The sequence below is a fragment of the Pimephales promelas genome, chromosome 1 (genome assembly GCF_988280905.1).
Source record: "Pimephales promelas chromosome 1, fPimPro1.hap1.1, whole genome shotgun sequence".
NCBI lineage: Eukaryota > Metazoa > Chordata > Actinopteri > Cypriniformes > Leuciscidae > Pimephales > Pimephales promelas.
Window position 1 is genome coordinate 14,259,644 of NC_142769.1, and position 13,169 is coordinate 14,272,812.

General features: G+C 45.0%; 1 pseudogene; it reads left to right on the forward strand.

Annotated features, from left to right (window-relative positions):
* Positions 1 to 6,870: 6,870 nt before the first annotated feature.
* LOC148998377 (uncharacterized) lies at positions 6,871 to 10,894 on the forward strand (annotated as a pseudogene).
* Positions 10,895 to 13,169: the final 2,275 nt, after the last annotated feature.

The window sequence follows — 13,169 nt, forward strand, 5'->3', positions numbered from 1 at the left end:
TTTTCCAGCAGAAAGCTAACGAGCTAGCCATCACGGGGGTGTCTTTCGGGTCTTTCTAGCCTTTACAGAAGGTTTTCTATCCAGCCTGGAACTTGTGCTTCCTTTCAGAGGTTTTCAGCAATAAATCCAAACGCTTTATGTCAAACTTTGATAATCTTGAAGCCCATAATTCATAAATATTCGGTCATTTTTGCCGCTAGCTTGATGCTAGCGGACATCCTGGATATCACGTGATGTTTTCATGTGATGGTTTTTGACCAATTACAGGCTGATCCGTTGTAAACATTGGTGTGCGTCATTACGCATGAACCAAGCGCTGATATAGTGTAGAGAGATAGAGAGACTCACGGAGACGCGCGATTCACAGAGAAACACAGCGAAATGGACGTAAATAAAGCGCTGGTCTATTTTGGTGCATTGCAGGATGAAGGATTTTCAGGAGAACAGAGCTTTTTGACAGATGAGGAACTAGATTACCAGGATAGACCCAGCTGAAGTGCCATTTATTTATTTACTGTAAAAAAGTATTATAGTAGTATAAATGTATTATAAAAGAATAAAAAGAACATAATAAATAAAAGAATAAATAAAATAGAAATGCAAAACCTGTGATGTGGCCCTCTGTGTGATTGCTGATAGGAACTGTTTTGAGGCTTGGCACCAGTGAATTTCATGAGGCCCCAAACGCCTGGACTTCTTTTGGAAAAATGTCAATAGTTTTTGTTCTGTACAAGTTATAATGTTTATTCCTGTGCTCCAGGACTCCAAAGACATGAAAAAACTATTTTCCAGAGGAAAATTGCTTAGCTTTTATTTATTTGTGTGTGATTTCAATAAATAATTGAGTGATTCCATTTCCGATTTATTTTTTCATTTGTCTTTATGGTCCCATAACTTATTTTACATTCAGGTGACATCAATGTAACACAAATATGCTGAAAGTTCAATTTGTCCTGAAAAAAAAGAGGTGTGTCAATTGTCTGTGCACCAAAGGGTTGATATTTTACAAGCTTTTTTAGTAAATGACACCAGACGGAAAATTTATTGTAAAAATACCCTTAGGTCTCAGAGGGTTAATTCACATTGAAGTACACTTGTTCTTCATCCTGTTTTGTGTTTGCAAGTAGAAATCTCTCTCGTGCTGTGATAATTTGACAGTCATCTCTGCCTGGGGTCCAGCGAGCTGGTTCGTCTGATCTGCGTCACCATCACTGACTGAGCGCGAGTCTCTGACTTTTCTGTATCTTCTGTTGGTGCGGCCCGCAACACGATATCACCAATCTGGCACCGCCGGTTGTGTTCAAGGTCAAGTTGCTTGAGAGGGCGCACCTCTGTATAGATGCACCGAAAGGCCCGGGACACTGCTGTCATGTGTGGGGCGACAGAAGGACCAACCACGATGCTGACTCCGGCCAGAATGACCTCATTTCACCCCAGGAAAACTAGAAAAGGTATTAAAACCCATCCACTTACTATTTGCCACAGAACCTAGAGATTCCCCTGGTAATTTGAAGTGGTTGGCTTCCTCCTCTCCGAGCCACAAACCGGCTCCAAACAGGCTTAGGCCTTCTCTTCTTCCCCTTTCTAACACTGCTGGTGTACTACTGCCATTTTAGTACAGACCTCCCCATCTCTGATGGTTGCATGTTACTTCAAACTTTGCTAGATTGCCATTGCTCTGTTCTGTTGTGCTCTGTTCCTTTCAGTTCACCTAGAGACAGAACCTCTCTGACACACCAAGGAAAGCTGAAGAATAGTTTGACAACCAAGTCGTTAGCACCAACAGGTGACCCCTAAGCTAGCGCCCTGTCAAAAACCTTCATTCAGACCCATGATGACCTACCCAAATTGTCCCACCAAACGGTTTAACTGTCTGCATCAGTTAACCAAAATTCTCATATACGGCTTAGCCTGTATTATAGCTCGTTAAACGTAGTCGAACTGGCATTGGTCTGTCTGTGTGTGTTGTGTTCCTCTCGTCCACAGTGAAGCCAGTATGTTCCAGTCCCACAGTCCCACAACCCGCTGGGACGACTTGGGACAACCTGGAGACATGGCTGAGATTCATGACATCTCCATCCCTGACCAAAGCCACCAACGACTCAGAGCCCCGAGCCAAGAGCAGCTGACAAAGACTGGGCCAGACACGTCACAACCTCGCTCACCAGCTCAACGCACACGCACGCCTCCGCGAAAGGAGCCGCATCACCCTGGAGCACAAGGTTGTAACGCCGAGGATGACAACGACCCCGAGCTACCGAAGGAAGTGGAAAGACTTCAAACTGCCCTGTCTAATTTTCTACATAGACTGAAGAAGAATAGTCAGAGAAAAGAACTAAAAAGAATTCAACGAAAAACTCCGACAAAGTGAAGTCTCTTGCAAAGAGCAGAGACTGAACTGAAAGAGACTCAAAAGCCACGGCCTGCGCAAGAGGCCCGTGCGACCACCCACAAGCTCGTTCAGCAGAGACAAGATCTCGAACACGAACTTGACCCACAGAGTTGCAACACTCTGATAGACTGCAGCATGACTGGAAAGGGGAGGACACACACCACAAGCTTCCCCTGACCAGTCTGCACATTTCAGCCAATGCACAAGAGCTGAAAAAGGGGGGTGGAAAAGCCCGCCTTCCACAACATCTCTGACAATCTACAAGACAGTGACCTTTCACCTGCTGTCTCCAACCGGTGAACACGACACCGACACCCAGCAAGACAGACCCCGGAGGGCCTGTACCATCACCACCGGCTCCGAACGAGTTTTCTGTGGAACTTACAACGAACCCGTAACTGAGGAGGACGCCAGTTTCAAGAAACTTTCCCTCCAAAAACCCGTCAGTCACCATAGTTCTCTCGGCCCCACACCATGCCCACTCAACGAGGCGTGAAGGCCCCCAGTAAAAATTCCTCAAACCCCAAATTATTCTGAACTGCAGAACCAGAAGACACACAGCACGAACACCGTGCAAGACTCTGCGTTTGTAGAATTAGAATTTTACTAAGTTAAAGGAATCTGAGATAGGCATGTAAGCCTCGACGGCCGACGGACTATGCACGACTCTTTTGAAACAGACAGTTTCTAGATGTTGTTTAAATCAGCACCGTTAATCATTAGGTTTCGTGACAGTGAAGAGTTACAGAAAACACCAACTCCGAACAGGGCATACAGTACGTTACCCTGACGACAGAGTGTAGTAAAATCACCCGAGTTTTAACTATTGTTAACCTACAGGCGTGCACTCGATCATCGCGACCCAACTAAAACGCAACGTGCAACACGCATCTTGATCGCTGGCTTATCTAAATGCAGATAAAACAAATAGCTGGAATTGACACCTCTACTTTAAAAAAAAAACAGCCTTAGAGTCCCAACTGATATCAAGAACTTCAGCATTAAAGCGTAAGTCTGTGTAACAAAGGTATCACCTCAGCAGCTTGTAATCTGTACCGATATCTATTCTGCTTTGGTTAAAAAGAAATCCAAATCGCGGTATGACTAAACCTGTTCCTGACGAAGGAAGCCCAGGACAGAGTTATATGTAGGTAGACCTGGGAGACGCTCCCCCTCTCTACAAAGTAAAGGCCTTAATTTTATTGTTAGATTGATGTAATTCACCTAAATTTTAGCTGCATCGACAAGCAGAAAGCCACTAAACGATCAAAACAAGTTACTCGCGGAAGAGCTGACACTCATGCATGAGAGAGACGTACCTATATATGCTTAGACGAGCTTTGACTCAGCAGCAAATCTATTTCCTTACTCTGTAAACAAATAGAACAAGACAAGCTTTGACTTGCAGCAAATCTATTTCCTTACTCTGTAAACAAATAGAAGACGTGTAAAGTAAAGAACAGAGTTCCATGAGAAAATCAGCAAATGCCAAAACACATTTGCGTTTTACTGAATGCAACCAAAGTTCTTGAAAATCATAAAGTATAGGCGCCTCCTTTTAACCCATTAAACGTGCATGATTCATGTAAAATATACAGACATTCTTCAGGTACTGTTGAATTGCTCTGACACGCTCTGGTTCCCATGACAACAACTTGTCACAGGAAGTGTTACCTTGTAATGTCACTTTTGTAAACAAACCAGCCTGGGTGGCTAAGCTAACCTAGCCTAGTGACACGCTCTGGTTCCCATGACAACAACTTGTCACAGGAAGTGTTACCTTGTAATGTCACTTTTGTAAACAAACCAGCCTGGGTGGCTAGCCTAGCATCAAGCTAACTTAGGCTAAGCTAAACTAACCCAGCACTAAGCTAACTCCGGCTAAGCTAACCTAGCTTAGCATCAAGCTAACTTAGGCTAAGCTAACCTAACCTAGCTCCCATCCAACATAGGCTAAGCTGAATAACCTCCACAGTTAAGAGTTAGCATCATTTACGTGAACCCTTACTCACCGCTCGTGTTCCACAGTGCAAAGTATTCTAGAATACTTTCTCAACACCAGTTAGGGTTTTAAATTACTCACTTTCCATGTTTACCATTCTTATTTTTTTTTTTTTTTTTTTGCACTTTTTTTTTTTTTTTCCTCTTTTTATTTGAAAAAAAAAGACATCACCCCCATTCTCAAAAAGAAAGAAAAGTACCAGTAAAAGGAAACATGACAGAAGATGAATGCATGTCTGAAACAAAGAACATCAGAAAACTATGCAGCTGGATATGGTAATTTAGATAAATTTGTCAGGCAAGGTGTGCTCCCAGTATTTCATTTCACTTCCTGTGTTTGGTGTCCCGATGCACCTGACATTATGTTGAGGAATAGCTCAACAAGTCAGAGCACAAAATAAAGCAAAAGCTTCAAATAAAATATTTATGCCTAGCATGCAACCAATCCCAGAGTCAACAGTGGAAGATGAAACAACTGGTTTTAATCCCCATGGGGAATGCAGGGTGAAGATCGATGACCAACATCTCCCATGTTTCTATCATGTGGAGCTGTGTCAAAAATGAACCAGGACTGATGGAGAGGAAAGAGTGCTGACATGGGAGGTATACTGTACATATCGGCCTCCTCGGTGATGGGATTAACGGACACAGTCACCATAATGCAGCAGCCCAAGAAAAAAACACAGCCATGAATAAAAGATGAGCTCACATTATTCTAGCAGTACTTGAATTGACTGGAACAGATTTTCAATTTGCATATTGCTAAGAAGCCTGTGAGCATCAGCCGCTCATTTAGCAGGAACATGTATTTATTTTTTATTTATTTTTTATTTTTTTTTAATTTCCTGCAGTTTCAGTCTGGTATTTACTACCCAGAGTGGAGTGGTCACAAGAACATTCACTACACATATATATATTGGTTGCTTGGTTGGTTGGTTGGTTGCTTTGTTGGTTGGTTGGTTGGTTGGTTGGTTGGTTGGTTGGTTGGTTGGTTGGTTGGTTGGTTGGTTATTGGTTGCTTGCTTGGTTGGTTGGTTGCTTGCTTGTTTGATTGGTTGGTTGCTTGGTTGGTTGCTTGGTTGGTTGGTTGGTTATTGGTTGCTTGCTTGTTTGGTTGCTTGGTTGGTTATTGGTTGCTTGCTTGGTTGGTTGGTTGGTTGGTTGCTTTGTTGGTTGCTTGGTTGGTTGGTTGGTTGGTTGGTTGCTTTATAGGTTGCTTGCTTGGTTGCTTGCTTTGTTGGTTGGTTGGTTGCTTTATTGGTTGCTTGCTTGCTTGGTTGGTTGCTTTGTTGGTTGGTTGGTTGGTTGGTTGCTTTATTGGTTGCTTGCTTGGTTGGTTGCTTTGTTGGTTGCTTGCTTGGTTGGTTGGTTGCTTGCTTGGTTGGTTGGTTGGTTGCTTGGTTGGTTGGTTGCTTGGTTGGTTGGTTGCTTTATTGGTTGGTTGGTTGCTTGGTTGGTTGGTTGGTTGCTTTATTGGTTGCTTTCTTGGTTGGTTGGTTGCTTGGTTGGTTGGTTGCTTGGTTGGTTAGTTGGTTGGTTATTGGTTGCTTGCTTGCTTGGTTTACCATTCTTATTAGCTAAAGTTTACCTTCACAGGGTTAGGAATACTCCTTGCTAACCGTTAAGGACGAACTTCGCAGATGCCTTGTTAATTAAACTGAAGTTTAACTACATGAAAACTGCGTAACTAACTACAGAATAACGCGTGTAACCGTAGGAATTTTCATCGGCATGTTGACTAAAGCTTTGGAGGGACACACAATGTGGTTTTGAACACCCAACCGCTACAACCCACTATTGTGTTGATCAAAGCAGATCCAAAGTTAGTCACTAATGCCACTAAACACTCTTGACCTCAGATCATTCCTGTGTTTTGATCACTTTATTCCCTTTTGCTTTAATTTTATTTTGCCTCATTGATTATTTCATTCCTTCGACCTTGACGATAATAGCAAGCAGCTATTCCCTTAGGTCATCTATATGATTTAATTTCATTTCCTCTCTTGTCCAAGTGTGGTTCTATTACCCATAGGGCCCAGAAAGGAAACAGAGACCCCCTTATTTGTTATTTTGGCTTAGTTTCAACCAATGCACTCGTTCGTGACCCTGCAACGCAAGTAATTTCAACAATTTACTAGGGCACTACTAGAGTCCTGAGGGTCGATAATAAGCAGAATATAAATAAGAAAGCGGTCCTTTTCCTATTATTGTTCACTTCGTCGAGTCATAGTGGACCACCAGCTAAGTCCGGAGAAATAATTTAGTCATAAGGACCACCTTATGTTATTTATTTCATCTCGGATATGTCCTTTCCAGGAAATACGCTCGGAACCACACAAGACTTAGCCCTAACATGCACAGCTAAGATAAGGACACAAGAGACACTTAGCTTTATGCTAAACACTTAACTAACTTATTAAGCAGTAGTTCTGAACTTTTAGGGCCATGCATTAGTCACTCACAACAAGTGTGCCAGAATGCCACAGAGCCCCTGCTTAAACCGACCTCAACCTGCCAAGGAACCACTGCCCCAAACCACGGCATGGCTCCAAAAAGGATGCAACAAAGCTAACCAGAAAGGTCCCAAGATTCACTCAGGACCCTGCATCTACCCACGACATGCAGACAAGACTTTCACTTGCAAACTGTCTAACCAACATGACTGCATGAAACAGATTCTGCTTGATATGGATTACGTCCAGTCGCGAGGTGCACAGCTTCCTAGATCGTCAAACAGAGACTGTCAAAATGGACTACCAGCTGTTGCAATAAGCTTTGATCGCTTAACTCCCTGATCCAGAATCAGACCAAGGGTTATCACCACCGTGGACATCAAGTAAGACCGACTTGAAACTCCACCGACTTCGGCAAGCCTACTTCGAGAAGCAAACCATCAGGTATGAAAAGGATGCCAGTTTCAGAACTTTGTTCCCTTAAAACCTGCATCCCACAGTGAGTTAGTCGATAAGCACCCTGGCCTGTGCTTGTAGCCTGTCTACCTCAGCTACGAGACTGGGCCCGCAAAGCTCACATTAAGCAAAGACTTTGTCCGAAAAGACTGTGTAAAAACCCTCAGACTAACCTGTCTCTGAGCACGACTCAGAGCTGCCCCTAGAAGGCACCCCATACATCACAAACTCCTTCACTGAGAGTTAAACCGTTACAGGCCAGCAGAGGGCAACACAACAGTCATGGTGCTCATCTAACGCCCCAGAGCAAGAGCTCTGAAACATTTCTGGAAGCCAGCCGGCGACCCAGAATGGACCGCCCAGCACCAAGAGACTCAAGCCCAACCAGCCCAGAGCGGTACCCTCTCAACACGACACTGGTAAGCACAAGTCTGAGCACACATCAGATAACAACAGTGCAGCCACGTCACAGACGGCAGAAATCCTGAAGGTGCTGAAAGCGTTTCTGCACGAGACATCACAAGGAGACAAGTCAGACATCCTATGTCTCAGCGCAAGACCCAAGCCAGACACCCAGAACACTGCTCGTCAGCATCAGACCACAGAGCTCACTGTCGCATCACAAAGCGACAACACCAAGCAGCCACCACAACTGACAGCTGCACAACCTGAGCATGACAGTCCGGTGTCCCACACAAGACCGGCCCTAACCGCTCATCGATCACCACACCAGCCCAGATGCCTAAACTTCTGGGAACCCTAAACAAAAGGGGGGTGGCACAAAAGACTCTACATAGCCACCACGAGAGGCAATCATTTGAGCCTCGAAGGCCTGTCAGACACTAGCTCAAACATCACGCTAAGGTTAGCCCAACTCTTCGAAAGACTCACTGCTAAAGCTAAGAGTCAAGAACCCATTCTCAAAGCCCAAACATGTGAGCTGAATGAAAACCCTACAGCCAAAACAACTTCTGGCTCAAAACAGGTAGCTCCCATCCATCCTTTTGGTCCTATGAGCCTGATTCACCCAGGGTACCGATCACGAACGATCACGTACCCACTTCTGATTGCCCAAGATCTGTTAGATCGCTTTGAGCCTTTAATAGACTTTAAACAACTGAATGCCTGAGCTCAAGTTCAAGAACCCCTCCCCCTCCAGTCATACAGGTCAAGAGAACCTAACTGGCAGGTCACAGAGGTCACAAGAACTCCCGCAGCCAGCCATGAAGGCACAGCCTCAGCACCAAATGGAGAGGTGCACCTTTCAACTTGCTACTCTGCACCTTTCAGCTCACTAAAGACTTTGACTAACCAAATGAACTCTGAAACTACCACCTCTTTACCCCTCCAACCTCCCAAGCCTGCCGTCGGACACATCAGGCAGCACACCAAGAACATGCTGCTCAACGGCCCTACAACTCAGTTTCATGCACCTCGTGACATCACTTCGCCACGGCTTGTGCTGCCACGGTGCAGAAAGGGGGATATGCCAGTGTATGCCCAGTCACGCACCATGTGGGCTGCACACCGCAGCACCAGGACATCTCGGCATCCTCAAAGGCATCAGACTGTCCCAGCCGACAGCCGCTGAATTCTTTCCTCCCTTTCTCTCTCTCTCCCCTGTCTCTGTTACAGGATGCTGCTGTGGTCGTCTTCCTGTGCCTCCAGCCAACCAGAGGACAGCTACTGTCGACTGCCTCACCGCCGGGTCCGACATCAGACAGCATATGGTCGACTGCCACGCAAGCAGAGCTAAATGGACTCCCACGCCGCTGCTGTCAGTACGCAGTCAAACACCGGCCTGTCCAGCAACCAAACGAACTGAAATTCCACAGCCAAAAGGTAACTCACAACACAGAGTGCCTCCTCACAGACCATCAAGAAATTGAAAGGAACTGTGATAAATCCGCAACGCACACAGCATTCTACTGAACCAGACAAGTGAGCTCCAGCGAGACAACTGTTCACTGTCTGCCAGAATGACTTTGCTAAAATTCACCAAGCAGCCTTTGCTCCAAGACCCGAGCTACCCTGCTGCAACCGAGCCTGAGTCAAGTCCCAGCCAGGACGAAACCCACGATTTCACCCTGATTCCAGAACTGGAATTATGAACGATGATAGGAGGGGTCCAGCCAAACTGGACTTGTTCCCAGTGACCGCTGTGTCTCAACTGCACACCTGTTGCACTGCACAACTGCCTCACCGGTAGTCCAATCCTGGACTGCAGCTGATTCTGCACTGGGTACCTCTACGGTAATCAACCACACCCTGACACTTGACATTCACGCTGCACAAGAGGCAAGGAAATGCAAACCTCCACAGCCACCACGGGACCCTCAGGAAGAGGGTACCACGCTGGAGACTGCGTCAAACCTCAGCAAGCTGAGCCCCTACCTCAGCCTAGCCGCCGCCTGCCACCTGACCCTCATGATTCACCTGCCATCCGTCCATTGCGATGGTGTCGTTCGATGAAGTCACACAAGGACTTCACCTAACGAAAAGGGGGAGATGTAACGATTTTGGCCAGGCGAATTTCTTACATCACATACACGCACACGCAAACCTTTCACTTCCCCCACACATCGGAATGTGTGGAATGTTTTTGAACAAGGAGAAGGACTTTTGGTGTTTAAAAACATTCAACAAAATGTTTTCAATGGTTCTTATGTATATGTGTCTTCCCCATGTCACAGTGAAATAACTTTGTTTGGTCACAGTTTAAATAGGAATTAAAAATACCTTCGTCATGCATTTGAAACATAAGTGTATATTCCTTTGATATAACATAATGTTCCTTGATATCTCTAGAATGCTTATTGAATGAAACACTCGAATATGCATAGAGATGTAAAGTAAAGTGTATTTTTAATTCGTTTTACTGCCAATGAAGATCAAATTGCTATTGCAAAACCCCCATCGAACACACCCCCTTCCACGAGAAGCGCGCGCTGAGGAACAAAAGAAAGCTTCCCGCGTGCAACATCCACTCTCCGATTGGCTCAAGCCAACAGGAAGGGGATGGATTTCTCCACGGTGATAAATGTGAGAACGCAGGTCCGCCCTCGCCCTCTTCTGAACTTTCCAGCGCTCAACATGTAAACCTCACGGGACTCTGATCCAACGATGGATCTTTCCTTTTGTTCGTCTAAAAGTTTCATCTTTTCCTCAAGTGGACTACCAAGTTCGTCTTCCAGGAAAGGAAGTGGACTTTGCCGAACTATCTCCTCGGGTAACGTCACCTCAAAAACTCTCAGCCTTTCAAACACTGGCGCTAAATGCCGACGAACGCCACGTGACTCCCCACGGAACAAAGCAGCCATGAACGAGCCGGGACGGGCCGCGCAAACATGCCGCGGCCGCGCTTCACGTGACGCACGCGCGCCGGACCGGCGCACCTCTAGCCGACACGTGGCCCGAACGGGTCGAGCAACGAGCCCACGACTCACACAGACCCAATGTGCCTTGCAAGTATACCTTCTTTTAGAGCTTCTAAGAAGCATTAAGAAAATGTTTTTGGTGGTGTCCAGAAAGGTTAACTGACTGTTTTGATGAACGTAACTCTCTCTCTCACAACTCACTCTCTCTCTCACTCTCTCTCTCTCTCTCTCTCCAACTCACTTAACTCGCGCGTATCCATTGTCTAAACGCTCTGCGTCGTCTTAGTTTGTGTTTTAATGTTTGTAAATACATGTATCATTGTAACGTAGTGAATGCTTAAGTAGTAACTTTATTAAATACAAAATATGCTTACCTTGACTGATTGTCTTGCTCATGATACGGGTCAATGAAATGTCAATTTAAAGCTACACGCTTTACAGAACTATAAATACCTAAGAGGGTATTTGGTTATATAGCAGGGAAGGCAGATTCTAGTGGCCACAGAATTTGTTTTCACAAGCTATATAACTTAATTGAGCTAATTGATTTTACCTGTCTTGTAAAACGTGGTCCTTGCAATCAATAACAATTAATTTGTGGTTGATTGCGGGGATGCACACGTATGCATATGGGTAAAATTAATAAATTAACATGTAAGACCGGTCTGATCCAAATCTGTATGAATAATTATTAATTATCAATTATTAATTATGATATGCAAATTCCCCCCCTGATCAGACCCGCCTTGTGTCTTTACAGTGTTATACTAGACCGCAACTTGTCTTTCGAAAATCATATTTCATATGTTACAAGAACAGCCTTTTTCCACCTTAGAAACATTGCTAAGCTACGTAACATGCTATCTATTTCTGATGCAGAAAAATTAGTTCACGCATTCATGACCTCGAGACTAGATTACTGTAATGCTTTATTAGTCGGTTGTCCTGCATCCTCAATAAACAAGCTACAGTTACTACAAAATGCAGCTGCTAGAGTTCTTACTAGGTCAAGAAAATATGATCATATAACACCGATTTTATCATCTCTACACTGGTTACCTATTAAGTTCCGCATCAACTACAAAATACTACTACTGACCTATAAAGCCCTAAATGGTTTAGCACCTATGTACTTAACGGACCTTCTTTCGCCCTACAATCCACCGCGTTCCTTAAGATCACTAAATTCAAGGCTTCTGGTCATTCCTAGGATATCGAAGTCCAGTAAAGGAGGGAGGGCGTTCTCGCATTTAGCTCCAAAACTCTGGAATGGCCTTCCCGATACGGTCCGAGCCTCTGACTCGCTGACACAGTTTAAAACTAGATTAAAGACGCATCTATTTAGTCAAGCATTCACATAATGCTTACCTTCTAGTCCTCTGTTATGCCATACGGAACCGTTTGCCACTGAAACTGCTTAACGCACCAGTGGGGCTCGACAGCCTTTTAGACAAACGGGTCGGCGCGTATGGTCGGCGCGTATGGTTGGGTAGCGGAGAGTTCGGGTTACGGAGAGTTTGTGAGTTATAACGGAAATCATTATGAACATCAGCTATGCTAATTATTTCCCATCTGCCTTTCTGCTGTTATCTCGGGACGCTTGTCCCGAGAAAAATGGCGTTCGTCAGGTCCAGTTTTGTGTCCAGCCTCTCACGGGGATTTCGGATGCCCCAACGCCTGTGATGAGACGACTCAACGCCTGTGATGAGACGACTCAACGCCTGCGATATGTTATGGCGCCGTTTGATTCATAAACAATATTTATATTTAATATTTATATTTAAACAATATGAATGTAAGCCAGAGGAGAACTGGCCCCCGACTGAGCCTGGGTTCTCCCAAGGTTTTTTCTCCATCCAATCTGATGGAGTTTGGTTCCTTGCCACTGTCGCCTTGCTTTTGGCTTGCTTTGAGCTTGCTCAGTTGGGGTTATTTAGTGTTTAGCAATGTTGTTGATCTGTGTTGTGCTACTTTCATGTTATCACTGTGAAGCTGCTTTGATACAATCTGTATTGTGAAAAGCGCTATATAAATAAATGTGACTTGACTTGACTTGACTTGTGTTCACTTCAATTCCACAGCCATAAATCCTTGTGTATCAATAAGTCAAAAGCACTGCAATTCACTCACACGATAGGGCTGATCAGAGGCCTCACTCAGTTTGTTGCACTGGCTTTGAAACACATACTCTGAAACACATAGCTCCTCCAACAGTCAGATCCACATTCACTGTATCCTCTTCAAGCAGTTAAAATGTTCATCAGAAGAAAATCACTTCACTTATCTTCTTTTCTCTCTCCTTCCACAGCACAGATCCAGTCAATAGCTCAGTCCAGCAGTCTTCCCACAGAGGATCACTCTGATCCAGCAAACTCAAATGGGTGATCTCCACACCCCAGCGATTTTCCAGAGAAAGCTTGTATCCAGCACGAGCACTTCAAAACTCCCCTTTCCCCACACGCACCGTCCAGCGTGCGCCGAGCGCCCCGC